Raw genomic sequence first — 27835 nt, forward strand, 5'->3', positions numbered from 1 at the left:
CTTAGGGTACAGGTTAACGTACATCAACGGTTTAGGGTGAGCGTACGTGTTAGGGCACGGGATAGTGTTAGCGTACGGTTTATGATTAGAGGACGGGTTAGGGTAAAGTTTCGGGTAAGGGTTAAGATTAGGGTTAGGGGACGGGGACGTTTTAGGGTACAGGTTAGGGTATGACAACGTTTTAGGGTGAGAGTACGTGTTAGGGTACGGGTTAGTGTTAGCGTACGGGTTAGGATTAGTGGACGGGTTAGGCTAAGGCTTCGGGTATGGGTTAGGTTTAGGGTTAGGGTTAGGGTTAGGGTTAGGTGACGGGGACGTTTTAGGGTACAGTTTAGGGTACGAAAACGGTTTAGGGTGAGCGTACGTGTTAGGGTATGTGTTAGGGTTAGCGTACGGGTTAGGATTAGGGGACGGGTTAGGGGAAGGCTTCTGGTAAGTGTCAGGGTTAGGGTTAGGGTTAGGGGACGGGGACGGTTTAGGGTACAGGTTAGGGTACGACAACGGTTAAGGGTGAGCGTACCTGTTAGGGTACGGTTAAGAGTTATCGTACGGGTTAGGATTAGGGGACGGGTTAGGGTAAGGCTTCGGGTAAGGGTTAGGGTTAGGGTTAGGGTTAGGGGACGGGGACGGGGACGGTTTATGTTACAGGTTAGCGTACAACAACGGTTTAGGGTGAGCGTAAATGTTAGGGCACGGGTTAGTGTTAGCGTACGGTTTCGGATTAGTGGACGGGTTAGGGTAAGGCTTCGGGTAAGTGTTAGGGTTAGGATTAGGGTTAGGTTACGGGGACGGTTTAGGGTACAGGTTAGGGTATGACAACGTTTTAGGGTGAGTGTACGTGTTAGAGTACGGGTTAGTGTTAGCGTACGGGTTAGGATTAGTGGACGGGTTAGGGTAAGTCTTCGGGTAAGGGTTCGGTTTAGGTTTAGGGTTAGGGTTAGGGGATGGGGACGCTTTAGGGTACAGGTTAGGGTACGACAAGGGGTAGGGTGAGCGTACGTGTTAGGGTACAGGTTAGTGTTAGCGTACGCGTTAGGATTAGGGGACGGGTTAGGGTAAGGCTTCGGGTAAGGGTTAGGGTTAGGGTTAGGGTTAGGGGACGGGGACAGTTTAGGGTACAGGTTAGGGTACGACAACGATTTAGCGTGAGCATACGTGTTACGGTGCGGGTTAATGTTAGCGTACGGGTTAGGATTAGGAGAGGGGTTAGGGTAGGGCTTCGGGTAAGGGTTAGGTTTAGTGTTATGTTTAGGGTTAGGGTTAGGGGACGGGGACGGTTTAGGGTACAGGTTAGGGTACGACAACGGTTTAGGGTGAGCGTACGTGTTAGGGCACGGTTTAGTGTTAGCGTACGGGTTAGCATTAGAGGACGGGTTAGTGTAAGTCTTCGGTAAGGTTTAGGGTTAGGGTTAGGGTTAGGGGACGGGGATGGTTTAGGGTACAGGTTAGGGTACGACAACGGTTTAGGGTGAGCGTACGTGTTCGGGTACAGTTTAGTGTTAACGTATGGGTTAGGAGTAGGGGACGGGTTAGGGTAAGGCTTCGGGTAAGTTTTAGGGTTAGGTTAAGGGCTAGGGTTGGGGGACGGGCCCGCTGTAGGGTACAGGTTAGAGTACGATAGGTTTAAAGTGAACGTACGTGTTAGGGTACTGGTTAGTGTTAGCGTACGGGTTAGGATTAGGGGACGGGTTAGGGTAAGGCTTCGGGTATGGGTTAGGGTTAGGGTTAGGGCTAGGGTTAAGGTTTGGGTTAGGGGATGGGGAAGGTTTAGGGTATAGGTTAGGTTATGACAATGGTTTAGGGTGAACGTAAGTGTTAGGGTACGGGTTAGTGTTACCTTACCGGTTAGGATTAGGGGACGGGTTAGAGTAAGGCTTCGGGTAAGGTTTAGGGTTAGTTATGGGTTAGGGTTAGAGTTAGGGGACGGGGACGGTTTAGGGTACAGGTTAGTGTACGACAACGGTTTAGGGTGAGTGTACGTTTTAGGGTATGGGTTAGTGTTAGTGTACGGGTTAGGATTACGGGACGGTTTAGGGTAAGGCTTCGGGTAATAGTTAGGGTTAGGGTTAGGGTTAGGGTTAGTTGACTGGGACGTTTTAGGGTTCAGGTTAACGTACATCAACGGTTTAGGGTGATCGTACGTGTTAGGGCACATGTTAGTGTTAGCGTACGGGTTAGGATTAGAGGACGTGTTAGGGTAAGGTTTCGGGCAAGGGTTAGGGTTAGGGTTAGGGGACGGCGACGTTTTTGGGTACAGGTTAGGGTATGACAACGTTTTAGGGTGAGAGTACGTGTTAGGGTACGGGTTAGTGTTAGCGTACGGGTTAGGATTATTGGACGGGTTAGGATAAGGCTTCGGGTCTGGGTTAGGTTTAGGTTTGGGGTTAGGGTTAGGTGACGGGGACGTTTTAGGCTACAGGTTAGGGTATGACAACGGTTTAAGGTGTGATTACATATTAGGGTATGGGTTAGGGTTAGCGTACGGGTTAGGATTAGGGGACGGGTTAGGGGAAGGGTTCTGGTACGTGTTAGGGTTAGGGTTAGGGGACGGGGACGGTTTAGGGTACAGGTAAGGGTACAACAATGGTTAAGGGTGAGCGTACCTGTTAGGGTACGGGTCAGAGTTATCGTACAGTTTAAGATTAGGGGACGGGTTAGGGTAAGGCTTCGGGTAAGGGTTAGGGTTAGGGTTAGGGTTAGGGGACAGGGACGGTTTAGGGTACAGGTTAGCGTACAACAACGGTTTAGGGTGAGCGTAAATATTAGGGCACGGGTTAGTGTTAGCGTACGGTTTCGGATTACTGGACGGGTTAGGTTAAGGCTTCGGGTAAGGGCTGGGTTAGGGTTAGGGTTAGGGGACGGGGACGGTTTAGGGTACAGGTTAGGGTATGACAAAGTTTTAGGGTGAGCATACGTGTTAGGGCACGGGTTAGTGTTAGCGCATGGGTTAGGAATAGTGGACGGGTTAGGGTAAGTCTTCGGGTAAGGGTTAGGTTTACGGTTAGGGTTAGGGTTAGGGTTAGGGGATGGGGATGCTTTAGCGTACAGGTTAGGGTACGACAAGGGTTTACGGTGAGCGTACGTGTTAGGGTAGAAGTTAGTGTTAGCGTACGGGTTAGGATTAGGGGACGGGTTAGGGTAAGGCTTCGGGTAAGGGTTAGGGTTAGGGGTCGGGGATGGTTTACGGTACAGGTTAGGGTACGACAACGATTTAGGGTGAGCATACGTGTTAGGGTATGGGTTAGTGTTAGCGTACGGGTTAGGATTAGGGGACGGGTTAGGGTAGGGTTTCGGGTAAGGGTTAGGTTTAGTGTTATGGTTAGGGTTAGGGTTAGGGGACGGGGACGGTTTAGGGTACATGTTAGGTTATGACAACGGTTTAGGGTGAGCGTACGTGTTAGGGTACAGTTTAGTGTTAGCGTATGGGTTAGGATTAGGGGACGGGTTAGGGTAAGGCTTCGGGTAAGGGTTAGGGTTAGGGTTAGGGTTAGGGGACAGGCCCGGTTTAGGGTACAGGTTAGGGTACGACAATGGTTTAAAGTGAACGTACGTCTTAGCGTATGGCTTAGTGTTAGCGTACGGTTTCGGATTAGGGGACGGGTTAGGGTAAGGCTTCGGGTAAGGGTTAGGGTTAGGGTTAGGGTTAGGGTTAATGTTTGGGTTAGGGGATGGGGACGGTTTAGGGTACAGGTTAGGTTACGACAATGGTTTAGGGTGAACGTAAGTGTTAGGGTATGGGTTAGTGTTAGCTTACGGGTTAGGATTAGGGGATGGGTTAGGGTAAGGCTTCGGGTAAGGGTTAGGGTTAGTTATGGGTTAGGGTTAGAGTTAGGGGTCGGGGACCGTTTAGGGTACAGGTTAGTGTACGACAACGGTTTAGTTTGAGTGTACGAGTTAGGGTACGGGTTAGTGTTAGTGTACGGCTTAGGATTAGGGGACGGTTTAGGGTAAGGCTTCGGGTAATGGTTAGGGTTAGGGTTAGGGTTAACGTTAGGGTTAGGGGACGGGGACGTTTTAGGGTACAGGTTAACGTACATCAACGGTTTAGGGTGAGCGTACATGTTAGGGCACGGGTTAGTGTTAGCGTACGGGTTAGGATTAGAGGACGGGTTAGGGTAAGGTTTCGGGTAAGATTTAAGATTAGGGTTAGGGGACGGGGACGTTTTAGGGTACAGGTTAGGGTATGACAACGTTTTAGGGTGAGAGTACGTGTTAGGGTACGGGTTAGTGTTAGCGTACGGGTTAGGATTAGTGGATGGGTTAGGGTAAGGCTTCGGTTATGGGTTAGGTTTAGGGTTAGGGTTAGGGTTAGGGTTAGGTGACGGGGACGTTTTAGGGTACAGGTTAGGGTACGACAACGGTTTAGGGTGAGTGTACGTGTTAGGGTATGGCTTAGGGTTAGCGTACGGGTTAGGATTAGGGGACGGGTTAGGGTAAGTCTTCGGGTAAGGGTTAGGGTTAGGGTTAGTGTTAGGGTTAGGGGACGGGGCCGGTTTAGGGTACAGGTTAGGGTACGACAACGGTTTAAAGTGAACGTATGTGTTAGGGTACGGGTTAGTGTTAGCATACGGGTTAGGATTAGGGGACGGGTTAGGGTAAGGCTTCGGGTAAGGTTTAGGGTTAGGTTTAGGATTAGGGTTAAGGTTTGGGTTAGGGGATGGGGACGGTTTAGGGTATAGGTCAGGTTATGACAATGGTTTAGTGTGAACGTAAGTGTTAGGGTACGGGTTAGTGTTAGCGTACGGGTTAGGATTAAGGGACGGGTTAGGGTAAAGTTTCGGGTAAGGGTTAGGGTTAGTTATGGGTTAGGGTTAGAGTTAGGGGACGGGGACGGTTTAGGGTACAGGTTAGTGTATGACAACAGTTTAGGGTGATTGAACGTGTTAGGGTACGGGTTAGTGTTAGTGTACGGGTTAGGATTAGGGGACGGTTTAGGGTAAGGCTTCGGGTAAGGGTTAGGGCTAGGGTTAGGGGACGGGGACAGTTTAGGGTACAGGTTAGGGTACGACAAATATTTAGGGTGAGCGTACATGTTAGCATACAGTTTAGTGTTAGCGTACGTGTTAGGATTAGGGGACGGTTTACGGTAAGGCTTCGGGTAAGGGTTAGGGTTAGGGTTAGGGTTAGGGGATGGGGACGCGTTAGGGTACAGGTTAGGGTACGACAACGTTTTAGGGTGAGCGTACGTGTTATGGCACGGGTTAGTGTTAGCGTACGGGTTAGGATTATGGACGGGTTAGGGTAAGTCTTCGGGTAAGGGTTAGGTTTAGGGTTAGGGTTAGGGTTAGGGTTAGGGGACAGGGACGCTTTAGGGTAGAAGTTAGGGTACGACAAGGGTTTAGGGTGAGCGTACGTGTTAGCGTACATGTTAGTGTTAGCGTACGGGTTAGGATTAGGGGACGTGTTAGGGTAAGGCTTCAGGTAAGGGTTAGGTTTAGTGTTATGGTTAGGGTTAGGGTTAGGGGACGGGGACGGTTTAGGGTACAGGTTAGGGTATGACAACGGTTTAGGGTGAGCGTACGTGTTAGGGTACAGTTTAGTGTTAGCGTATGGGTTAGGATTAGGGGACGGATTAGTGTAAGGCTTCGGGTAAGGGTTAGGGTTAGGGTTAGGGTTAGGGGATGGGGCCGGTTTAGGGTACACGTTAGGGTACGACAACGGTTTAAAGTGAACATACGTGTTAGGGTACGGGTTAGAGTTAGGCGTGCGGGTTAGGATTAGGGGACGGGTTAGGGTAAGGATTCGGGTAAGGGTTAGGGTTAGGGTTAGGGTGAGGGTTAAGGTTTGGGTTAGGGGATGGGGCGGTTTAGGGTACAGGTTAGGTTACGACAATGGTTTATGTTGAACATAAGTGTTAGGGTACGGGTTAGTGTTAGCGTACGGGATAGGATTAGGGGACGGGTTAGGGTAAGGCTTCGGGTAAGGGTTAGGGTTAGTTATGGGTTAGGGTTAGAGTTAGGGGTCGGGGACGGTTTCAGGTACAGGTTAGTGTACGAAATCGGTTTAGGGTAAGTGTACGTGTTAGAGTACGGGTTAGTGTTAGATTACGGGTTAGGATTAGGGGACGGGTTAGGGTAAGGCTTCGGGTAAGGGTTAGGTTTAGGGTTAGGGTTAGGGTTAGGTTTAGGGGACTGGGACAGTTTAGGGTACAGATTAGGGTACGACAAATGTTTAGGGTGAGCGTACGTGTTACGGTACAGGTTAGTGTTAGCGTACGGTTTAGGATTAGGGGACGGGTTAGGGTAAGGCTTCGGGTAAGGATTAGGGTTAGGGTTAGGGTTAGGGTTAGGGGACGGGGATGGGGCGGGGACGGTATAGGGTAGAGTTTAGGGTACGACAACGGTTTAGGGTGAGCGTACGTGTTAAGTTACGGGTTAGTGTTAGCGTACGTGTTAGGATTAGGGGACGGGTTAGGGTAAGACTTCGGGGAAGGGTTATTGTTAGGGTTAGGGTTAGGGGACGGGGACGGTTTAGGGTACAGGTTAGGGTACGACAAAGGTTTAGGGTGAGCATACATGTTAGCGTACAGGTTAGTGTTAGCGTACGAGTTAGGATTACGGGACAGTTTAGGGTAAGGCTTCGGGTAAGGGTTAGGGTTAGGGTTAGGGTTAGGTTTAGGATTAGGGGAAGGGGACGGTTTAGAATACAGGTTAGTGTACGACAACGTTTTAGGGTGAGGGTACGTGTTAGGGCACGGGTTAGTGTTAGCGTACGGTTTAGGATTAGTGGATGGTTTAGTGTAAGGCTTCGGGTAAGGGTTAGGGTAAGGGTTAGGGTTAGGGTTAGGGGACGGGGACGGGGACGGTTTAGGGTACAGGTTAGTGTACGACAACGGTTTAGGTTGAGCATACGTGATAGGGCACAGTTTAGTGTTAGCGTACGGGTTAGGATTAGGGGACGGTTTAGTGTAAGGCTTCGGGTAAGGGTTAGGGTTAGGGTTAGGGTTAGGGGTTCGGGGACGATTGAGTGTACAGGTTAGGGTACGACAACGGTTTAGGGTGAGCGTACGTGTTAGGGTACAGGTTAGTGTTAGCTTACGGGTTAGGATTAGCGGACGGGTTAGGGTAAGGCTTCGGGTAAGGGTTAGGGTTAGGGTTAGGGTTAGGGGATGGGGAAGGTTTACGGTACAGGTTAGGTTACAACAATCGTTTAGGTTGAACGTACGTGTTAAGGTATGGGTTAATGTTAGCGTACGGGTTAGGATTAGGGGATGGGTTATGGTAAGGCTTCGGGTAAGCTTTAGGTTTAGGTACGGGTTAGGGTTAGGGTTAGGGGACGGGGACGGTTTAGGGTACAGGTTAGGGTACGACAACGGTTTAGGGTGAGCGTACGTGTTAGGGTATGGTTTAGTGTTAGGGGACGGGGACGGTTTAGGGTACATGTTAGGGTTACGACAACGGTTTAGGATGAGCGTACGTGTTAGGGTATGGGTAAGATTTAGTGTACGGGTTAGGATTAGGGGACGGGTTAGGGTAAGGCTTCGGGTAAGGGTTAGGTTTAGGGTTAGGGTTAGGGTTAGGGTTAGGGTTAGGGGATGGGAAAGGTTTAGGGTACAGATTAGGGTATGACAACGTTTTAGTGTGAGTGTACTATTTAGAGTACGGGTTAGTGTTAGCGTACGGGTTAGGATTAGTGGACGGGTTAGGGTAAGGCTTTGGGTAAGGGTTAAGTTTAGGGTTCGGGTTAGGGTTGGGGTTAGGGAATGGGGGGTTGAGGGTACAGGTTAGGGTACGAGAACGGTTTAGGGTGAGCGTAAGTGTTAGGGTACAGGTTAGTGTTAGCGTACGGGTTAGGATTAGGGGACGGTTTAGTGTAAGTCTTCGGGTAAGGGTTAGGGTTATGGTTAGGGTTAGGGGACGGGGACGGTTTAGGGTACAGCTTTGTGTTCGACAACGGTTTAGGGTGAGCATACGTTTTAGGGTGCGGGTTAGTGTTAGCATACGGGTTAGGATTAGGGTACGGGTTAGGGTAATGCTTCGGGTAAGGCTTGGGGTTAGAGTTAGGGTTAAGGTTAGGGGATGGGGACTGTTTAGTGTAGAGGTTAGTGTACGACATAGGTTTAGGGTGAGCATACGTGTTAGGGTACGGGTTAGTGTTATCGTACGGGTTAGGATTAGGGGACGGGATAGGGTAAGGCTTCAGGTAAGGGTTAGGGTTAGGTTTAGGGTTAGGGGACGGGGATGGTTTAGGGTACAGGTTAGGGTATGACAACGTTTTAGGTTGAATGTACGTGTTAGGGTACGGGTTAGTGTTATCGTACGGGTTAGGATTAGGGGACGGGATAGGGTAAGGCTTCAGGTAAGGGTTAGGGTTAGGGTTAGGGTTAGGGGACGGGGATGGTTTAGGGTACAGGTTAGGGTATGACAAAGTTTTAGGGTGAATGTACGTGTTAGGGTACGGGTTAGTGTTAGCGTATGGTTTAGGATTACTGGGGGGGTTAAGGTAAGACTTCGGTAAGGGTTAGGTTTAGGATTAGGTTTAGGGTTAGGGTTAGGGGACGGGGACGGTTTAGGGTACAGGTTACGGTACGACAAAGATTTAGCGTGAGCGTACGTGTTAGGGTATAAGTTATTGTTAGCGTACGGTTTAGGATTAGGGGATGGTTTAGTGTAAGGCTTCGGGTAAGTGTTAGGGTTAGGGTTAGGGTTAGGGGATGGGGACGGTTTAGGGTACAGGTTAGGGTAGGACAAGTGTTTAGGGTGAGCATACGTGTTAGGGTACAGGTTAGTGTTAGCGTACGGGTTAGGATTAGGGGACGGGTTATGGTAAGGCTTTGGGTAAGGCTTAGGGATAGGGTTAGGGTTAGGGTTAGGGTGAGGGGACGGGTACGGTTTAGGGTACGACAACTGTTTAGGGTGAGCGTACGTGTTAGGGAACTGGTTAGTGTTAGCATACGGGTTAGGATTAGGGGACGGGTTAGTGTAAGAATTCGGGTAAGTTTTAGGGTTAGGGTTAGGGTTAGGGTTAGGGGAAGGGGACGGTTTAGTGTACAGGTTAGAGTTACGACAATGGTTTAGGATGAGCGTATGTTTTAGGCTACGGGAAACAGTTAGCATATGGGTTAGGATTCGGGGACGGGTTAGGGTAAGGCTTCGGGTAAGGGTTAGGGTTAGGGTTAGGGTTAGGGGATGGGGACGGTTTAGGGTACAGGTTAGGGTATGACAACGTTTTAGGGTGAGTGTACGTATTAGGTTACGGGTTAGTGTTAGCGTACGGTTTAGGATTAGGGGACGTGTTAGGGTAAGGATTCGGGTAAGGGTTAGGGTTAGGGTTAGGGTTAGGGTTAGGGGACGGGGACGGGGCGGGGACGGTATAGGGTAGAGGTTAGGGTACGACAATGGTTTAGGGTGAGCGTACGTGTTAAGTTACAGGTTAGTGTTAGCGTACATGTTAGGATTAGGGGACGGGTTAGGGTAAGACTTCGGGGAAGGGTTATTGTTAGGGTTAGGGTTAGGGGACAGGGACGGTTTAAGGTACAGGTTAGGGTACGACAAAGGTTTAGGGTGGGCGTACATGTTAGCGTACAGGTTAGTGTTAGCTTACGGGTTAGGATTAGGGGACGGTTTAGGGTAAGGCTTCAGGTAAGGGTTAGGGTTAGGATTAGGGTTAGGGTTAGGGTTAGGATTAGGGTTAGGGTTAGGGTTAGGATTAGGGGACGGGGATGGTTTAGAGTACAGGTTAGGGTACGACAACGTTTTAGGGTGAGCGTACGTGTTAGGGCATGGGTTATTGTTAGCGTACGGGTTAGGATTAGGGGACGGTTTAGGGTAAGGCTTCGGGTAAGTGTTAGGGTAAGGGTTAGGGTTAGGGTTAGGTTTAGGGTACGGGGACGGTTTAGGGTACAGGTTAGTGTACGACAAAGGTTTAGCGTGAGCATACATGATAGGGCACACTTTAGTGTTAGCGTACGGGTTAGGATTAGGTGACGGGGTAGTGGAAGGGTTCGGGTAAGGGTTAGGGTTAGGGTTAGGGTTAGGGGTCGGGGACGGTTTAGGGTACAGTTTAGGGTACGAGAATGGTTTAAGGTGAGCGTACGTGTTAGGGTACGGGTTAGTGTTAGTGTACGGGCTAGGATTAGGGGATGGGTTAGGGTAAGGCTTCGCGTAAGTGTTAGGTTTAGGGTTAGGGTTAGGGTTAAGGTTAGGGTTAGGGGATGGGGACGGTTTCGGGTACAGTTTAGTTTACGAAAATGGTTTAGGGTGAACGTACATGTTAGGGTATGCGTTAGTGTTAGCGTACGGGTTAGGATTCGGGGATGGGTTAGGGTAAGGCTTCGGTTAAGGGTTAGTGTTAGGTATGGGTTAGGGTTAGGGTTAGGAGACGGGGACGGTTTAGGGTATAGGTTAGGGTACAACAACGCTTTAGGGTGAGCGTGCGTGTTAGGGTACGGGTTAGTGTTAGCCTACGGGTTAGGATTAGAGTACGGTTTAAGGTAAGGCTTCGGGTAAGGGTTAGGGTTAGGGTTAGGGGGCGGGGACGGTTTAGGGTACAGGTTAGGTTTACGACAACGGTTTAGGATCAGCGTACGTGTTAGGGTATGGGTAAGTGTTAGCGTACGGGTTAGGATTATGGGACGGGTTAGGTTAAGACTTCTGGTAAGGGTTATTGTTAGGGCTGGGGTTAGGGGACGGGGACGGTTTAGGGTACAGGTTAGGGTACGACAACGGTTTAGGGTGAGCGTACATGTTAGGGTACGCGTTAGTGTTAGCGTACGGATTAGGATTAGGGGACGGGTTAGGGTAAGGCTTCGGGTAAGGGTTAGTGTTAGGGTTAGGGGATGGGAAAGGTTTAGGTTACAGATTAGTGTATGACAACGTTTTAGTGTGAGTGTACGTTTTAGAGTACGGGTTAGTGTTAGCGTACGGGTTAGGATTAGTGGACGGGTTAGGGTAAGGCTTTGGGTAAGGGTTAGGTTTAGGGTTCGGGTTAGGGTTAGGGTTAGGGAATGGGGACGGTTGAGGGTACAGGTTAGGGTACGAGAAGGGTTTAGGGTGAGCGTAAGTGTTAGGGTACAGGTTAGTGTTAGCGTTCGGGTTAGGATTAGGGGACGGGTTAGTGTAAGGCTTCGGGTAAGGGTTAGGGTTAGGGTTGGGTTATGGTTAGGGTTAGGGGACGGGGACGGTTTAGGGTACAGCTTAGGGTACGACAACGGTTTAGGGTGAGCATATGTTTTATGGTGCGGGTTAGTGTTAGCATACGGGTTAGGATTAGGTTATGGGTTAGGGTAAGGCTTCGGGTAAGGCTTGGGGTTAGAGTTAGGCTTAAGGTTAGGGTTAGGCGACAGGGACGGTTTAGGGTACAGGTTAGGGTACGACAACGGTTTAGGTTGAGCCTTCGTGTTAGGGTACGGGTTAGTGTTAGCGTACGGGATAGGATTATGGGACGGGTTAGGGTAAGGCTTCGTGTAAGGTTTAGGGTTAGGGTTAGGGTTAGGGTTAGGGTTAGGGTTAGGGGATGGGGACTGTTTAGTGTAGAGGTTAGTGTACGACATAGGTTTAGGGTGAGCATACGTGTTAGGGTACGGGTTAGTGTTATCGTACGGGTTAGGATTAGGGGACGGGATAGGGTAAGGCTTCAGGTAAGGGTTAGGGTTAGGGTTAGGGTTAGGGTTAGGGTTAGGGGACTGGGACCGTTTATGGTACATGTTAGGGTACGACAACGGTTTAGGGTGAGCGTATGTTTTAGGGTACGGTTTAGTGTTAGCGTACGGGTTAGGATTATGGGACGGGTTAGGGTAAGGCTTCGGGTAAGGGGCAGGGTTAGGGTTAGGGTTAGGGTTACGGTTATTGTACGGGAACGGTTTAGGGTACAGGTTAGTGTACGACAACGGTTTAGGTTGAGCGTACGTTTTAGGGCAAGGGTTAGTGTTAGCGTACGGGTTAGGATTATGGGACGGGTTAGGTTAAGACTTCTGGTAAGGGTTATTGTTAGGGTTAGGGTTAGGGGACGGGGACGGTTTAGGGCACAGGTTAGGGTACGACAACGGTTTAGGGTGAGCGTACATGTTAGCGTACAGGTTAGTGTTAGCGTACGGGTTAGGATTAAGGGACGGTTTAGGGTAAGGTTTCGGGTAAGGTTTAGTGTTAGGGTTAGGGTTAGGGTTAGGGTTAGGATTAGGGGCCGGGATCGGTTTAGAGTTCAGGTCAGGTTACGACAACGTTTTAGGGTGAGCGTTCGTGTTAGGGCACGGGTTAGTGTTAGCGTACCGGTTAGGATTAGGGGACGGTTTAGGGTAAGCCTTCTGGTAAGGGTTACGGTAAGGGTTAGGGTTAGGGTTAGGGTTAGGGGACGGGGACGGTTTAGGGTACAAGTTAGTGTACAACAACGGTTTAGGGTGAGCATACGTGATAGGGCATAGTATAGTGTTAGCGTACGGGTTAGCATTAGGGGATGGGTTAGTGTAAGGCTTCGGGTAAGGGTTAGGGTTAGGGTTAGGGGTCGGGGACGGTTTAGGGTACAGTTTAGGGTACGACGACGGTTTAGCATGAGCGTACATGTTACGGTACAGGTTAGTGTTAGCGTACGAGTTAGGATTAGGGGACGGGTTAGGGTAAGGCTTTGGGTTAGGGTTAGGGTTAGTGTTAGAGTTAGGGATAGGGGACGGGTACGGTTTAGGGTACAGGTTAGGGTACGACAACGGTTTAAGTTGCGCATACGTGTTAGGGTACGGGTTAATGTTAGCGTACGGGTTAGGATTAGGGGACGGTGAGAGTAAGGCGTCGGGTAAGGGTTAGGGTTAGGGGTAGGGTTAGGGTTAAGGTTAGGGTTAGGGGATGGGGATGGTTTAGGGTACAGTTTAGGTTACGACAATGGTTTAGGTTGAACATATGTGTTAGGGACCGGGTAGTGTTACCATACGGGTTAGGATTAGGGGATGGGTTAGGGTAAGGCTTTGGGTAAGGGTTAGTGTTAGGTATGGGTTAGGGTTAGGGTTAGGGGACGGGGACGGTTTAGGGTACAGGTTAGTGTACAACAACGCTTTAGGGTGAGCGTACGTGTTAGCGCACGGGTTAGTGTTAGCGTACCGGTTAGGATTAGGGGACGGTTTAGGGTAAGCCTTCTGGTAAGGGTTAGGCTAAGGGTTAGGGTTAGGGTTAGGGTTAGGGGACGGGGACGGTTTAGGGTACAAGTTAGTGTACGACCACGGTTTAGGGTGAGCATACGTGATAGGGCATAGTTTAGTGTTAGCGTACGGGTCAGGATTTGGGGACGGGTTAGTGTAAGGCTTCGGGTAAGGGTTAGGGTTATGGTTAGGGTTAGGGGTCGGGGACGGTTTAGGGAACAGTTTAGGGTACGACGACGGTTTAGGGTGAGCGTACATGTTAGGGTACAGGTTAGTGTTAGCGTACGGGTTAGGATTAGGGGATGGGTGAGGGTAAGACTTCGGGTAAGGGTTAGGGTTAGGGATAGGGTTAGGGGATGGGGACGGTTTCGGTACAGGTTAGGGTACGACAACGTTTTAAGGTGAGCGTACGTGTTAGGGTACGGGTTAGTGTTAGCGTATGGATTAGGTTTAGGGGACGGGTTAGGGTAAGGCTTCGGGTAAGGGTTAGGGTTAGGGTGAGGGCTAGGGGATGGGGACGGTTTAGGGTACAGATTAGGGTATGACAACTCTTTACGGTGAGCGTATGTGTTAGGGTATGGGTTAGGGTTAGCGTAAGGGTTAGGATTAGGGGACGGGTTAGGGGAAGGCTTCGGGGAAGTGTTAGTGTTAGGGATAAGGGTAGGGGATGGGGACGGTTTACGGTACAGGTTAGGGTACGACAACGGTTTAGGGTGAACGTACGTGTTAGGGTTCGGGTTAGTGTTAGCGTACGGGTTAGGATTTGGGGACGGGTTAGGTTAAGGCTTCGGATAAGGGTTAGGGTTAAGGTTAAGGGACAGGGACGGTTAAGGGTACAGGTTAGGGTATGACAACAGTTTAGGGTGAGTGTACGTGGTAGGGTATGGAATAGTGTTAGCATACGGGTAGGATAAGGGGATGTGTTAGTGTAAGGCTTCGCGTAAGGGTTACGGTTAGGGTTAGGGGACGGGGACGGGGAAGTTTTAGGGTACAGGTTAGCGTACGACAATGGTATAGGGTTAGCATACGTGTTAGGTTACGGGTTATTGTTAGCGTACGGGTTAGGATTAGGGGATGGGTTAGGAGAAGCCTTCGGTTAAGGGTTAGGGTAAGGGTTAGGGAACGGGGATGGTTTAGGTTACTGGTTAGGGTACGACAATGGTTTAGGGTGAGCGTACGTATTAGGGCACTGGTTACTGTTAGCGTACGGTTTAGGATTAGGGGACGGGCTACGTTAAGGCTTCGGGTTAGGGTTAGGGTTAGGGGACGGGGACGGTTTAGGGTACAGGTTAGTGTACGAAAACGGTTTAGGGTGAGCCTTCGTGTTAGGGTACGGGCTAGTGTTAGCGAACGGGATCGGATTAGGGTACAGGTTAGTGTAAGGCTTCGGGTAAGTTTTAGGTTTAGCGTTTTTGATAGGTTTAGGGGACGGGGACATTTTAGGGTACAGGTTAGGGTACGACAACGGATTAGGGTGAGCGTACATGTTAGGGTATGGGTTAGTGTTAGCGTACGGGTTAGGATTAGGGGACGAGTTAGTGTAAGTCTTCGGGTAAGTGTTAGGGTTAGGTTTAGTGTTAGGGGACATTGACGGGGATGGTTTAGGATACAGGTTAGGGTACGACAACGGTTTAGGGTGAGCATACGTGTTAGGGTACGGGTTAGTGTTAGTGTACGTGTTAGGATTAGGGGACGGGTTAGGGTAAGGCTTCGGGTAAGGGTTAGGGTTAGGGTTAGAGTTAGGGTTAGTGTTAGGGTTATGGGATGGGGATGGTTTAGGATACAGGTTAGGGTAGGACAGCGGTTTAGGGTGAGGGCACGTGTTAGGATATGGGTGAGTGTTAGCGTACGGGTTAGGATTAGGGGACGGGTTAGGGTAAGGCTTCTGGTAAGGGTTAGGGTTAGGGTTAGGGTTAGGGTTAGGGGACAGGGACTGTTTAGGATACAGGTTAGCGTACGACAACGGTTTAGGGTGAGCTTACATGTTAGGGTATGGTTTAGTGTTAGCATACTGGTTGGGATTACGGCACGGTTTAGGATAAGTCTTCGGGTAAGGGTTACGGTTAGGGTTATTGTTAGGTTTAGGGTTAGGTTTAGGGGATGGGGACGGTTTAGGGTACAGGTTATGGTACGACAACGGTTTAGGGTGAGCGTACGTGTTAGGGAACGGGTTAGTGTTAGCGTACGGGTTAGGATTATGGGACCGGTTAGGGTAAGGCTTCGGGTAATGGTTAGGGTTAGGGTTAGGGTTAGTGTACGGGGACGGTTTAGGGTACAGGTTGGGTTACGAAAACTGTTTAGGGTGAGCGTACGTGTTAGGGTACGGATTATTGTTAGCGTATGGATTAGGATTAGGGGACGGGTTATGGTAAGGCTCCGGGTAAGGGTTAGGTTTAGGATTAGGGGACGGGGACGGGGACGGGGACGGTTAGGGAACGACAACGGTTTAGGGTGAAGGTTCGTTTTAGGGTACGGGTTAGTGTTAGCTTACGGGTTAGGATTAGGGGACGGTATAGGGTCAGGCTTCGGTTAAGGGTTAGGGTTAGGGTTAGGGGACGGGGACGAGAACGGTGTAGGGTACAGGTTAGGGTACGACAAAGCTTTAGGGTGAGCGTACGTGTTAGTGTACTGTTTAGTGTTAGAGTATGGATTAGGATTAGGGGAAGGTTTAGGGTAAGGCTTCGGATAAGTTTTAGTGTTAGGGTTAGGGATAGGGTTAGGGTTAAGGGTCGGGGACGGTATAGGGTACAGGGTAGGGTATGACAACGGTTTAGGGTGAGCATACGTGTTAGGGTACGGCTTAGTTTTAGCGTACAGGTTAGGATTAGGGGACGGGTTAGGGTAAGGCTTCGGGTAAGGGTTAGGTTTAGGGTTAGGGGACGGGGACGTTTTAGGTTACAGTTTAGGGTATAACAACGTTTTAGTGTGAGTGTACGTGTTAGGGTACGGGTTAGTGTTAGCGTACGGGTTAGGATTAGGGGACAACTTAGGGTAAGGCTTCGGGTAAGGTTTAGGGTTAGGGTTAGGGTTAGGGGACGGGGACCGTTTAGCTTACAGGTTACGGTAAGACAACAGTTTATGTTGAGCGTTCGTGTTAGGGTATGTCTTAGTGTTAGCGTACGGGTTAGGATTAGGGGACGGGTCAGGGTAAGGCATCGGGTAAGGCTTAGGGTTACGGTTAGGGGACGGGGATGGTTTAGGGTACAGGTTAGGGCACGACAACGCTTTAGGGTGAGCGTACGTGTTAGGGTACCGGTTAGTGTTAGCATATGGGTTAGGATTAGAGTACGGTTTAGGGTAAGGCTTCGGGTAAGAGGGTTAGGGTTAGGGTTAGGGGACGGGGATGGTTTAGGGTACAGGTTAGGGTTACGACAACGGTTTTGGATGAGCGTAAGTTTTAGGGTACGGGTAAGAGTTAGCGTAAGGGTTAGGATTAGGCAACGGGTTAGGGTAAGGCTTCGGGTAAGGGTTAGGTTTAGGGTTAGGGTTAGTGTTAGGTGACGGGACGGGGACGGTTTAGGGTAAAGGTTAGCGTACAACAACGGTTTAGAGTGAGCCTACGTGTTAGGGCACGGGTTAGTGTTAGCGAATGGGTTAGGATTAGTGGACGGGCTAGGGTAAGGCTTCGGGTAAGGGTTAGGGTTAGGGTTAGGGGACGGGGACGGTTTAGGGTACAGGTTAGGGTATGATAACGTTTTAGGGTGAGTGTACGTATTAGAGTACGGGTTAGTGTTAGCGTACGGGTTAGGATTAGTGGACGGGTTAGGGTAAGGCTTCGGGTAAGCGTTAGGTTTAGGGTTAGCGTTAGGGTTAGGGGACAGGGACGGTTTAGGGTAGAGTTTAGGGTACAACAGCGGTTTAGGGTGAGCATACGTGTTAGGGTACGGGTTAGTGTTAGCGTACGGTTTAGGATTAGGGGAAGGGTTAGGGTAAGACTTCGGGGAAGGGTTATTGTTAGGGTTAGGGTTAGGGGACGGGGACGGTTTAGGGTTCAGGTTAGGGTATGACAACGGTTTAGGTTGAGCGTATGTGGTAGGGTACGGGTTAGGAATAGAGGACGGGTTAGGGTAAGGCTTCGGTTAAGGGTTAGGGTTAGGGTTAGGGTTAGGGGACGGGGACGGGTCAGGGCACAGGTTAGGGTACGACAAAGGTTTAGGGTGAGTGTACATGTTAGCATACAGGTTAGTGTTAGCGTACGGGTTAGGATTAGGGGATGGTTTAGGGTAAGGTTTCGGGTAAGGGTTAGTGTTAGGGTTAGGATTAGGGGACGGGGATGGTTTAGAGTACAGGTTAGGGTACGACAACCTTTAGGGTGACCGTACGTGTTAGGGCACGGGTTAGAGTTAGCGTACGGTTTAGGATTAGGGGACGGTTTAGGGTAAGGCTTCGGGTAAGGGTTAGGGTTAGGATTAGGGGAAGGGGATGGGGACGGGGACGGGGACGGTTTAGGGTACAGGTTAGTGTACGACAAAGGTTTAGGGTGAGCGTACGTGCTAGGGTACGTTTTAGTTTTAGCGTACGGTTTAGGATTAGAGGACCGGTTAGGGTAAGGCTTCGGGTAAGGGTTAGGGTTAGGATTAGGTTTAGGATTAGTGTTAGGATACGGGGAAGGTTTAGGGTACAGGTTTGTGTACGACAACGGTTTAGGGTGAGCGTATGTGTTAGTGAACAAGTTAGTGTTAGCGTATGGGTTAGGATTAGGGGAAGGGTTAGGGTAAGGCTTCGGGTAAGGTTTAGGGTTAGGGTTAGGTTTAGGGGACGGGGACTGTTTAGGGTACATGTTAGGGTACGACAATGTTTTAGGGGGAGCGTACGTGTTAGGGTACGGTTTAGTGTTCGCGTACTGGTTAGGATTAAGGGACGGGTTAGGGTAAGGCTTCGGGTAAGGGTTACAGTTAGGGTTATGGTTAGGGTTAGGGTTAGGGTTAGGGGACGGGGACGGGGACAGTTTAGGGTACAGGTTAGGGTACGAAAACGGTTTAGGTTTAGTGTACGTGTTAGGGTATGGCTTAGTGTTACCGTACGGGTTAGGATTAGGGGACGGGTTAGGGTAAAGCTTCGGGTAAGGGTTAGGGTTAGGGTTAGGGGACGGGGTCGGTTTAGGGAACAGGTTAGGGTACGACAACGGTTTAGGGTGAGAGTACGTGGTACGGTACGGGTTAGTGTTAGCGTATGGGTTAGGATTAGGGGACGGGTTAGGGTAAGGCATCGGGTAAGGGTATGTGTTAGGTTTAGGGTTAGGGGACGGGGACGGGGATGGTTTAGGGTACAGGTTAGGGTACGACAAAGTTTAGTGTGAGCGTACGTGTTAGGGCACGGGTTAGTGTTAGCGTACGGGTTAGGATTAGGGGACGGGTTAGGGAAAGGCTGCGGGTAAGGGTTAGGGTTAGGGTTAGGGGACGGGGACCGGTACGGATTAGGGTACAGGTTAGGGTACGACAACGGTTTAGGGTGAGCGTACATGTTAGGGTAAGGGTTAGTGTTAGCGTAAGGGTTAGGATTAGGGTACGGGTTAGGGTAAGGCTTCGTGTAAGGTTTAGGGTTAGGGTTAGGGTTAGAGGACAGGGTGGTTTAGGGTACAGGTTAGGGTACGACAACGGTTTAGGGTGAGCGTATGTGTTAGGGTACGGGTTAGGGTTAGCGTACGGGTTAGGATTAGGGGACGGGTTAGGGGAAGGCTTCGGGTAAGTGTTAGGTTTAGGGTTAGGGCTAGGGTTAGGGGACGGGGACGGTTTAGGGTACAGGTTAGGGTACGACAACGGTTTACGGTGAGCATACGTGTTAGGGTATGGTTTAGTGTTAGCGTACACGTTAGGATTAGCGGACGGGTTAGGGTAAGGCTTTGGGTAAGGCTTAGGGTAAGGGTTAGGGTTAGCGTCGGGGGCTGGGGACTGTTTAGGGTACAGGATAGGGTATGACAACGCTTTAGGCTGAGGTTACGTGTTAGGGCACGGGTTACTGTTAGAGTACGTGTTAGGATTAGGGGACGGGTTAGGGTAAGGCTTCGGGTAAGTGTTAGGGTTAGGGTTAGGGTTAGGGGACGGGGACGGGGACGGGGACGGTTTAGGGTACAGGTTAGTGTACGACAAAGGTTTAGGGTGAGCGTACGTGCTAGGGTACGTTTTAGTTTTAGCGTACGGTTTAGGATTAGAGGACCGGTTAGGGTAAGGCTTCGGGTAAGGGTTAGGGTTAGGATTAGGTTTAGGATTAGTGTTAGGATACGGGGAAGGTTTAGGGTACAGGTTTGTGTACGACAACGGTTTAGGGTGAGCGTATGTGTTAGTGAACAAGTTAGTGTTAGCGTATGGGTTAGGATTAGGGGAAGGGTTAGGGTAAGGCTTCGGGTAAGGTTTAGGGTTAGGGTTAGGTTTAGGGGACGGGGACTGTTTAGGGTACATGTTAGGGTACGACAATGTTTTAGGGGGAGCGTACGTGTTAGGGTACGGTTTAGTGTTCGCGTACTGGTTAGGATTAAGGGACGGGTTAGGGTAAGGCTTCGGGTAAGGGTTACAGTTAGGGTTATGGTTAGGGTTAGGGTTAGGGTTAGGGGACGGGGACGGGGACAGTTTAGGGTACAGGTTAGGGTACGAAAACGGTTTAGGTTTAGTGTACGTGTTAGGGTATGGCTTAGTGTTACCGTACGGGTTAGGATTAGGGGACGGGTTAGGGTAAAGCTTCGGGTAAGGGTTAGGGTTAGGGTTAGGGGACGGGGTCGGTTTAGGGAACAGGTTAGGGTACGACAACGGTTTAGGGTGAGAGTACGTGGTACGGTACGGGTTAGTGTTAGCGTATGGGTTAGGATTAGGGGACGGGTTAGGGTAAGGCATCGGGTAAGGGTATGTGTTAGGTTTAGGGTTAGGGGACGGGGACGGGGATGGTTTAGGGTACAGGTTAGGGTACGACAAAGTTTAGTGTGAGCGTACGTGTTAGGGCACGGGTTAGTGTTAGCGTACGGGTTAGGATTAGGGGACGGGTTAGGGAAAGGCTGCGGGTAAGGGTTAGGGTTAGGGTTAGGGGACGGGGACCGGTACGGATTAGGGTACAGGTTAGGGTACGACAACGGTTTAGGGTGAGCGTACATGTTAGGGTAAGGGTTAGTGTTAGCGTAAGGGTTAGGATTAGGGTACGGGTTAGGGTAAGGCTTCGTGTAAGGTTTAGGGTTAGGGTTAGGGTTAGAGGACAGGGTGGTTTAGGGTACAGGTTAGGGTACGACAACGGTTTAGGGTGAGCGTATGTGTTAGGGTACGGGTTAGGGTTAGCGTACGGGTTAGGATTAGGGGACGGGTTAGGGGAAGGCTTCGGGTAAGTGTTAGGTTTAGGGTTAGGGCTAGGGTTAGGGGACGGGGACGGTTTAGGGTACAGGTTAGGGTACGACAACGGTTTACGGTGAGCATACGTGTTAGGGTATGGTTTAGTGTTAGCGTACACGTTAGGATTAGCGGACGGGTTAGGGTAAGGCTTTGGGTAAGGCTTAGGGTAAGGGTTAGGGTTAGCGTCGGGGGCTGGGGACTGTTTAGGGTACAGGATAGGGTATGACAACGCTTTAGGCTGAGGTTACGTGTTAGGGCACGGGTTACTGTTAGAGTACGTGTTAGGATTAGGGGACGGGTTAGGGTAAGGCTTCGGGTAAGTGTTAGGGTTAGGGTTAGGGTTAGGGGACGGGGACGGGGACGGGGACGGTTTAGGGTACAGGTTAGTGTACGACAAAGGTTTAGGGTGAGCGTACGTGTTAGGGTAAGGGTTAGTGTTAGCATACGGGTTAGGATTATGGGACGGTTTAAGGTAAGGCTTCAGGTAAGGGTTAGGGTTAAGGTTAGGGTTAGGGTTAGGGAATGGGGACGGTTTAGGGTACAGGTTAGGGTACAACAATGGGTTAGTGTGAGCGTACGTGTTAGGGTACGGTTTAGTGTTAGCGTATGGCTTAGGATTACGGGACGGGTTAGGGTAAGGCTTTGGGAAAGGGTTAGGGTTAGGGTTAGGGTTAGGGTTAGGGTTAGGGGATGGAGAAGGGGAAGGTTTAGGGTACAGGTTTGGGTACGACAAAGGTTTAGGGTGAGCGTACGTGTTAGGTTAAGGGTTAGTGTTAGCGTACGGGTTAGGATTAGGGGACGGGTTAGGTAAGGCTTCATGTAAGGGTTAAGTTTAAGGTTAGGGTTCGGGTTAGGGGACGGGGATGGTTTAGGGTACAGGTTAGGGTACAACAGCAGTTTAGTGTGAGCGTACATGTTAGGGTACGTGTAAGTGTTTGCGTACGGGTTAGGATTACGGGACGGGTTAGGGTAAGGCTTCGGGAAAGGGTTATGGTTAGGGTTAGGGTTAGGGTTAGCGTTAGAGGACGGGGACAGTTTATGGTACAGGTGAGGCTATGACAACGGTTTAGGGTGAGCGTACGTGTTAGGGTACGGTTCAGTGTTAGCGTACGGGTTAGGAGTAGGGGACAGGTTAGGGGAAGGCTTCGGGTAAGGGTTAGGTTTAGGGTTAGGGTTAGGGGATGGGGACGGTTTAGGGTACAGTTTAGGGTACGACAACTGTTTAGGGTGAGCGTACGTGTTAGGGTACGGTTTAGGGTTAGCGTACGGGTTAGGATTAGGGGACGGGTTAGGGGAAGGCTTCGGGTAAGTGTTAGGATTAGGGTTAGGGCTAGGGTTAGGGGACGGGGACGGTTTAGTGTACAGGTTAGGGTACGACAACGGTTTAGGGTGAGCATACGTGTTAGGGTACGGGTTAGTGTTAACGTAAGTGTTAGGATTAGGGGACGGGTTAGGGTAAGGCTTCGGGTAAGTGTTAGGATTAGGGTTAGGGTTAGGGTTAGTGGACGGGGACGGGGACGGTTTAGGGTACTGGTTAGAGCACGACAATGCTTTAGGGTGAGCGTACGTTTTAGGGTAATGGTTAGTGTTAGCGTACGGGTTAGGATTAGGGGACGGGTTAAGGTAAGGCTTCGGGTAAGGGTTAGGGTTAGGGTTAGGGTTAGGGGACGGGGACGGGGACGGGGACGGTTTAGGGCACAGGTTAGGGTACGACAACTCTTTAGGGTAAGCATAAGTGTTAGGGTACGTGTTAGTGTTAGCGTAAGGTTTAGGATTAGGGGACGGGTTATGGTAAGGCTTCGGGTAGGGGTTAGGGTTAGGATCAGGGTTAGGGTTAGGGTTAGGGTTAGGGTTAGGGGATGGGGACGGTTTAGGGTACAGGTTAGGGTACGACAACGGTTTAGGGTGAGCGTACATGTTAGGGTACGGGTGAGAGTTAGCGTACGGGTTAGGATTAGGGGACGTGTTAGTGTAAGGCTTCGCGTAAGTGTTAGGGTTAGGGTTAGGGTTAGCGTTAGTGTTAGGGGATGGGGACGGTTTAGAGTACAGGTTAGAGTACGACAACGGTTTAGGGTGACGGTACGTGTTAGGTTAGGGTTAGTGTTAGCGTGCGGTTTAGGATTAGAGGACGGGTTAGGGTAAGGCTTCGGGTAAGTGTTACGTTTAGGGTTAGGGTTAGGGTTAGGGGACGGGGACGGCTTAGGGTACAGGTTAGGGTACAACAACGTATTATGGTGAGCATACATGTTAGGTTACGTGTTAGTGTTAGCGTACGGGTTAGGATTATGGGAAGGATTAGGGTAAGGCTACAGGTAAGCGTTAGGGTTAGGGTTAGGGACAGGGTTAGGGTACTGGGACAGTTTAGGGTACAGGTTAGGGTACGACAACGGTTTAGGGTGAGCGTACGTGTTAGGGCAAGGTTTAGTGTTAGCGTACGGGTTAGGATTAGGGGACCGGTTAGGGTAAGGCTTCGGGTAAAATTTAGGTTTAGGGCTAGGGTTAGGTTTAGGGATAGGGGACGGGGGCGGTTTATGGTACAGGTTAAGATACGACAACGGTTTAGGGTGAGCATACGTTTTAGGGTACGGGTTAGTGTTAGCGTACAGTTTAGGATTAGGGGACGGGGTAGGGTAAGTCTTCGGGTAAGGGTTAGGGTTAGGGTTACGGATAGGGTTAGTGTTAGGGGACGGGGACGTTTTAGGGTACAGGTTAGGGTACGACAAAGTTTTAGGCTGAGCGTACGTGGTAGGGTATGGGTTAGTGTTAGCGTACGGGTTAGGATTAGGGGACAGTTTAGGGTAAGGCTTCGGGTAAGGTTTAGGGTTAGGGTTAGGGTTAGGGTTAGGGTTAGGCGATGGGGACGGTTTAGGGTACAGGTTAGGTTACGACAAGGGTTTAGGGTGAACCTACGTGTTATGGTATGGGTTAGTGTTAGCGTATGGGTTAGGATCAGGAGATGGGTTACGTTAAGGCTTCGGATAAGTGTTAGGGTTAGGTATGGCTTAGGGTTAGGGTTAGGGGACGGGGACGGTTTAGGGTACAGGTTAGGGTACGACAACGGTTTAGGGTGAGCATACGTGTTAGGGAACGGGTTAGTGTTAGGGTACGGGTTAGGATTAAGGGACGGTTTAGGGTAAGGCTTCAGGTAAGGGCTAGGGTTAGGGTTAGGGTTAGGGTTAGGGGACAGGGACGGTTTAGGGTACAGGTTAGGATTACGACAATGGTTTAGAGTGAGCCTACGTGTTAGGGTACGGGGTAGTGTTAGCGTACGGGTTAGGATTAGGGGACGGGTTAGGGTAAGGCTTCGGGTAAGGGTTCGGGTTAGGGTTAGGGTTAGCGTTAGGGTATGGGGAGGGTTTAGGGTAGAGGTTAGGGTACGACAACAGTTTAGGGTGAGTGTACGTGTTAGGGTATGGGTTAGTGTTAGCGTACAGGTTAGGATTAAGGGACGGGTTAGGTAAGGCTTCGGGTAAGGGTCAGGGTTAGGGTTAGGGGACGGGGACGGTTTAGGGTACAGGTTAGGGTACGACAACGGATTAGGGTGAGCCTAAGTGTTAGGGTACGGGTTAGTGTTAGCGTAAGGGTTAGGATTAGGGGACGGGTTAGGGTAAGGCTTCGGGTAAGGGTTAGGGTTAGGGTTAGGGTTAGGGTTAGTTGACGGGGACGGGTACGGTTTAGGGTACAGGTTATGGCACGATAACGGTTTATGATGGACGTACGTGTTAGGGCACGGGTTAGTGTTAGCGTACGGGTTAGGATTAGGGGACGGGTTAGGGTAAGGCTTCGGGTAAGTGTTAGAGTTAGGGTTAGGGTTAGGGGATGGGGAAGGGAACGGAGAGGGTTTAGGGTACAGGTTAGGGTATGACAACGGTTTATGGTGATCGTACGTGTTAGGGCACGGGTTAGTGTTAGCGTACGGGTTAGGATTATGGGACGGGTTAGTGTAAGGCTTCGGGTAAAGGTTAGGTTGAGTGTTAGGGTTAGGGTTAAGGTTAGGGGAAGGGGACAGTTTAGGGTACAGGTTAGTGTAAGACAACTGTTTAGTGTGAGCGTACGTGTTAGGGTACGGGTTAGAGTTAGCGTACGGGTTAGGATTAGGCGACGGGTTAGGGAAAGGCTTCGCGTAAGGGTTAGGTTTAGGGTTAGGGTTAGCGTTAGTGTTAGGGGACAGGGACGATTTAGGGTACAGGTTAGGGTACGACAACGGTTTAGGGTGAGCGTACATGTTAGGGTACGGGTTAGTGTTAGCATACGGGTTCAGATTAGGGGACGGGTTAGGGTAAGGCTTCGGGTAAGTGTTATTGTTAGGGTTAGGGTTACGGTTAGGGAACGGGGACGGTTTAGCGTACAGGTTAGTGTACGACAACGGTTTAGGGTGAGCGTATGTGTTAGGGTACGGGTTAGTGTTAGTGTACGGGTTAGGAAGAGGGGACGGGTTAGGGTAAGGCTTCGGGTAAGGGTTAGGGTTATGGTTAGGGTTAGGGTTAGTGGACGGGGATGGTTTAGGTTACAGGTTAGGGTACGACAACGTTTGACGGTGAGCCGGCGTGTTGGGGTTCGGCTTAGTGTTAGCATACGGGTTAGGATTAGGAGACGGGTTAGTGTAAGGCTTCGGGCAAGGGTTAGAGTTATGGTTAGGGTTAGGGGACGGCGAGGGAAACGGAGACGGTTTAGGGTACAGATTAGGGTACGAAAACGGTTTAGGATGAGCGTACGTGTTAGGGCACGGGTTAATGTTAGCGTATGGGTTAGGATTAGGGGACAGGTTAGGGTAAGGCTTTGGGTAAGGGTTAGGGATAGGGTTAGGGTTAGGTTTAGGGGATGGGGACGGTTTAGGGTACAGGTTAGGGTAGGACATCGGTTTAGGTTGATCGTACGTGTTAGGGCACGCGTTAGTGTTAGCGTACGGTTTAGGGTTAGGGGACGGGTTAGTGTAAGGCTTCAGGTAAGAGTTAGGTTTAGGGTTACGGTTAGGGTTAGGGGACGGGGACGGTTTAGGGTACAGGTTAGGGTACGACAATGATTTAGGTTGAGCGTACGTGTTAGGGTACAGGTTAGTGTAAGTATACGGGTTAGGATTAGGGGACGGTTTAGGGTAAGGCTTGGGTAAGGGTTAGTGTTAGGGTTAGGTTTACGGTTAGGGTTAGGGTTAGAGTTAGGGTTAGGGGACGGGGACGGTTTAGGGTACAGGTTAGGGTACGACAACGCTTTAGGTTGAGCGTACGTGTTAGGGCATGGGTTAGTGTTAGCGTACAGATTACGATTAGGGGTCGGGTTAGGGTAAGTCTTTGGTAAGGGTTAGGGTTAGGGTTAGGGTTAGGGTTATGGTTAGCGTTAGGGTATGGGGACTGTTCAGGGTACAGGTTAGGGTAGGACAACAGTTTAGGGTGAGCGTACGTGTTAGGGTACGGGTTTGTGTTAGCGTACGGGTTAGGATTAGGGGACGGGTTAGGGTAAGGCCTCGTGTAAGGGTTAGGTTTAGGGTTATGGTTAGGTTTAGGGGACGGGGACGTTTTAGGGTACACGTTAGGGTACGACAACGGTTTAGGGTGAGCGTACGTGTTAGGGTATGGGTTACTGTTAGCGTACGGGTTAGGATTAGCGGACGGGTTAGGGTAAGGGTTAGGGTTAGGATTAGGGTTTGGGTTAGGGTTAGGGGACGGTTTAGGGTAAAGGTTAGGGTACGGCAACGGTTTAGGGTGAGCGTACATTTTAGGGTGTTTTAGTGTTATCGTACGGCTTAGGATTAGGGGACGCGTTAGTGTAAGGCTTCGGGTAAGGGTTAGGTTTAGGATTAGGGTTAGGGTTAGGGGACGGGACGCTTTAGGGTACAGGTTATGGTACGACAACGCTTTAGGGTGAGCATACGTGTTAGGGCACGGGTTAGTGTTAGCCTACGTGTTAGGATTAGGGGACGGGTTAGTGTAAGGCTTCGGGTAAGGGTTAGGGTTAGGGTTAGGGTTAGGGTTAGGGGACGGGGACGGTTTAGGGTACAGGTTAGGGTACGACAACGGTTTAGGGTGAGTGTACGTGTTAGGGTACGGGTTAGCATTAGGGAACGCTTTAGGGTAAGGCTTCGGGTAAGGGTTAGGTTTAGGGTTAGTGTTAGTGTTAGGGGATGGGGACGGTTTAGGGTACAGGTTAGGGTACGACAACGGTTTAGGGTGAGCGTACATGTTAGGGTACACGTTAGTGTTAGCGCACGGGTTAGGATTAGGGAACGGTTTAGGGTAAGGCTTCGGGTAAGGTTTAGGTTTAGGGTTAGTCTTAGGGTTAGGGGATGGGGACGGTTTAGGGTACAGGTTAGGGTACGACAACGGTTTAGGGTGAGCGTACGTGTTAGGGTACGGCTTAGTTTTAGCGTACAGGTTAGGATTAGGGGACGGGTTAGGGTAAGGCTTCGGGTAAGGGTTAGGGTTAGGGTGAGGGCTAGGGGATGGGGACGGTTTAGGGTACAGATTAGGGTATGACAACTCTTTACGGTGAGCGTATGTGTTAGGGTATGGGTTAGGGTTAGCGTAAGGGTTAGGATTAGGGGACGGGTTAGGGGAAGGCTTCGGGGAAGTGTTAGTGTTAGGGATAAGGGTAGGGGATGGGGACGGTTTACGGTACAGGTTAGGGTACGACAACGGTTTAGGGTGAACGTACGTGTTAGGGTTCGGGTTAGTGTTAGCGTACGGGTTAGGATTTGGGGACGGGTTAGGTTAAGGCTTCGGATAAGGGTTAGGGTTAAGGTTAAGGGACAGGGACGGTTAAGGGTACAGGTTAGGGTATGACAACAGTTTAGGGTGAGTGTACGTGGTAGGGTATGGAATAGTGTTAGCATACGGGTAGGATAAGGGGATGTGTTAGTGTAAGGCTTCGCGTAAGGGTTACGGTTAGGGTTAGGGGACGGGGACGGGGAAGTTTTAGGGTACAGGTTAGCGTACGACAATGGTATAGGGTTAGCATACGTGTTAGGTTACGGGTTATTGTTAGCGTACGGGTTAGGATTAGGGGATGGGTTAGGAGAAGCCTTCGGTTAAGGGTTAGGGTAAGGGTTAGGGAACGGGGATGGTTTAGGTTACTGGTTAGGGTACGACAATGGTTTAGGGTGAGCGTACGTATTAGGGCACTGGTTACTGTTAGCGTACGGTTTAGGATTAGGGGACGGGCTACGTTAAGGCTTCGGGTTAGGGTTAGGGTTAGGGGACGGGGACGGTTTAGGGTACAGGTTAGTGTACGAAAACGGTTTAGGGTGAGCCTTCGTGTTAGGGTACGGGCTAGTGTTAGCGAACGGGATCGGATTAGGGTACAGGTTAGTGTAAGGCTTCGGGTAAGTTTTAGGTTTAGCGTTTTTGATAGGTTTAGGGGACGGGGACATTTTAGGGTACAGGTTAGGGTACGACAACGGATTAGGGTGAGCGTACATGTTAGGGTATGGGTTAGTGTTAGCGTACGGGTTAGGATTAGGGGACGAGTT

This window comes from Delphinapterus leucas, unplaced genomic scaffold (assembly GCF_059928025.1).
Source record: "Delphinapterus leucas isolate spDelLeu-1000000601 "Yukka" unplaced genomic scaffold, BTC_Dleu_Yukka2 spDelLeu_asBTCV2_sq72, whole genome shotgun sequence".
In the NCBI taxonomy this organism is placed as follows: domain Eukaryota; kingdom Metazoa; phylum Chordata; class Mammalia; order Artiodactyla; family Monodontidae; genus Delphinapterus; species Delphinapterus leucas.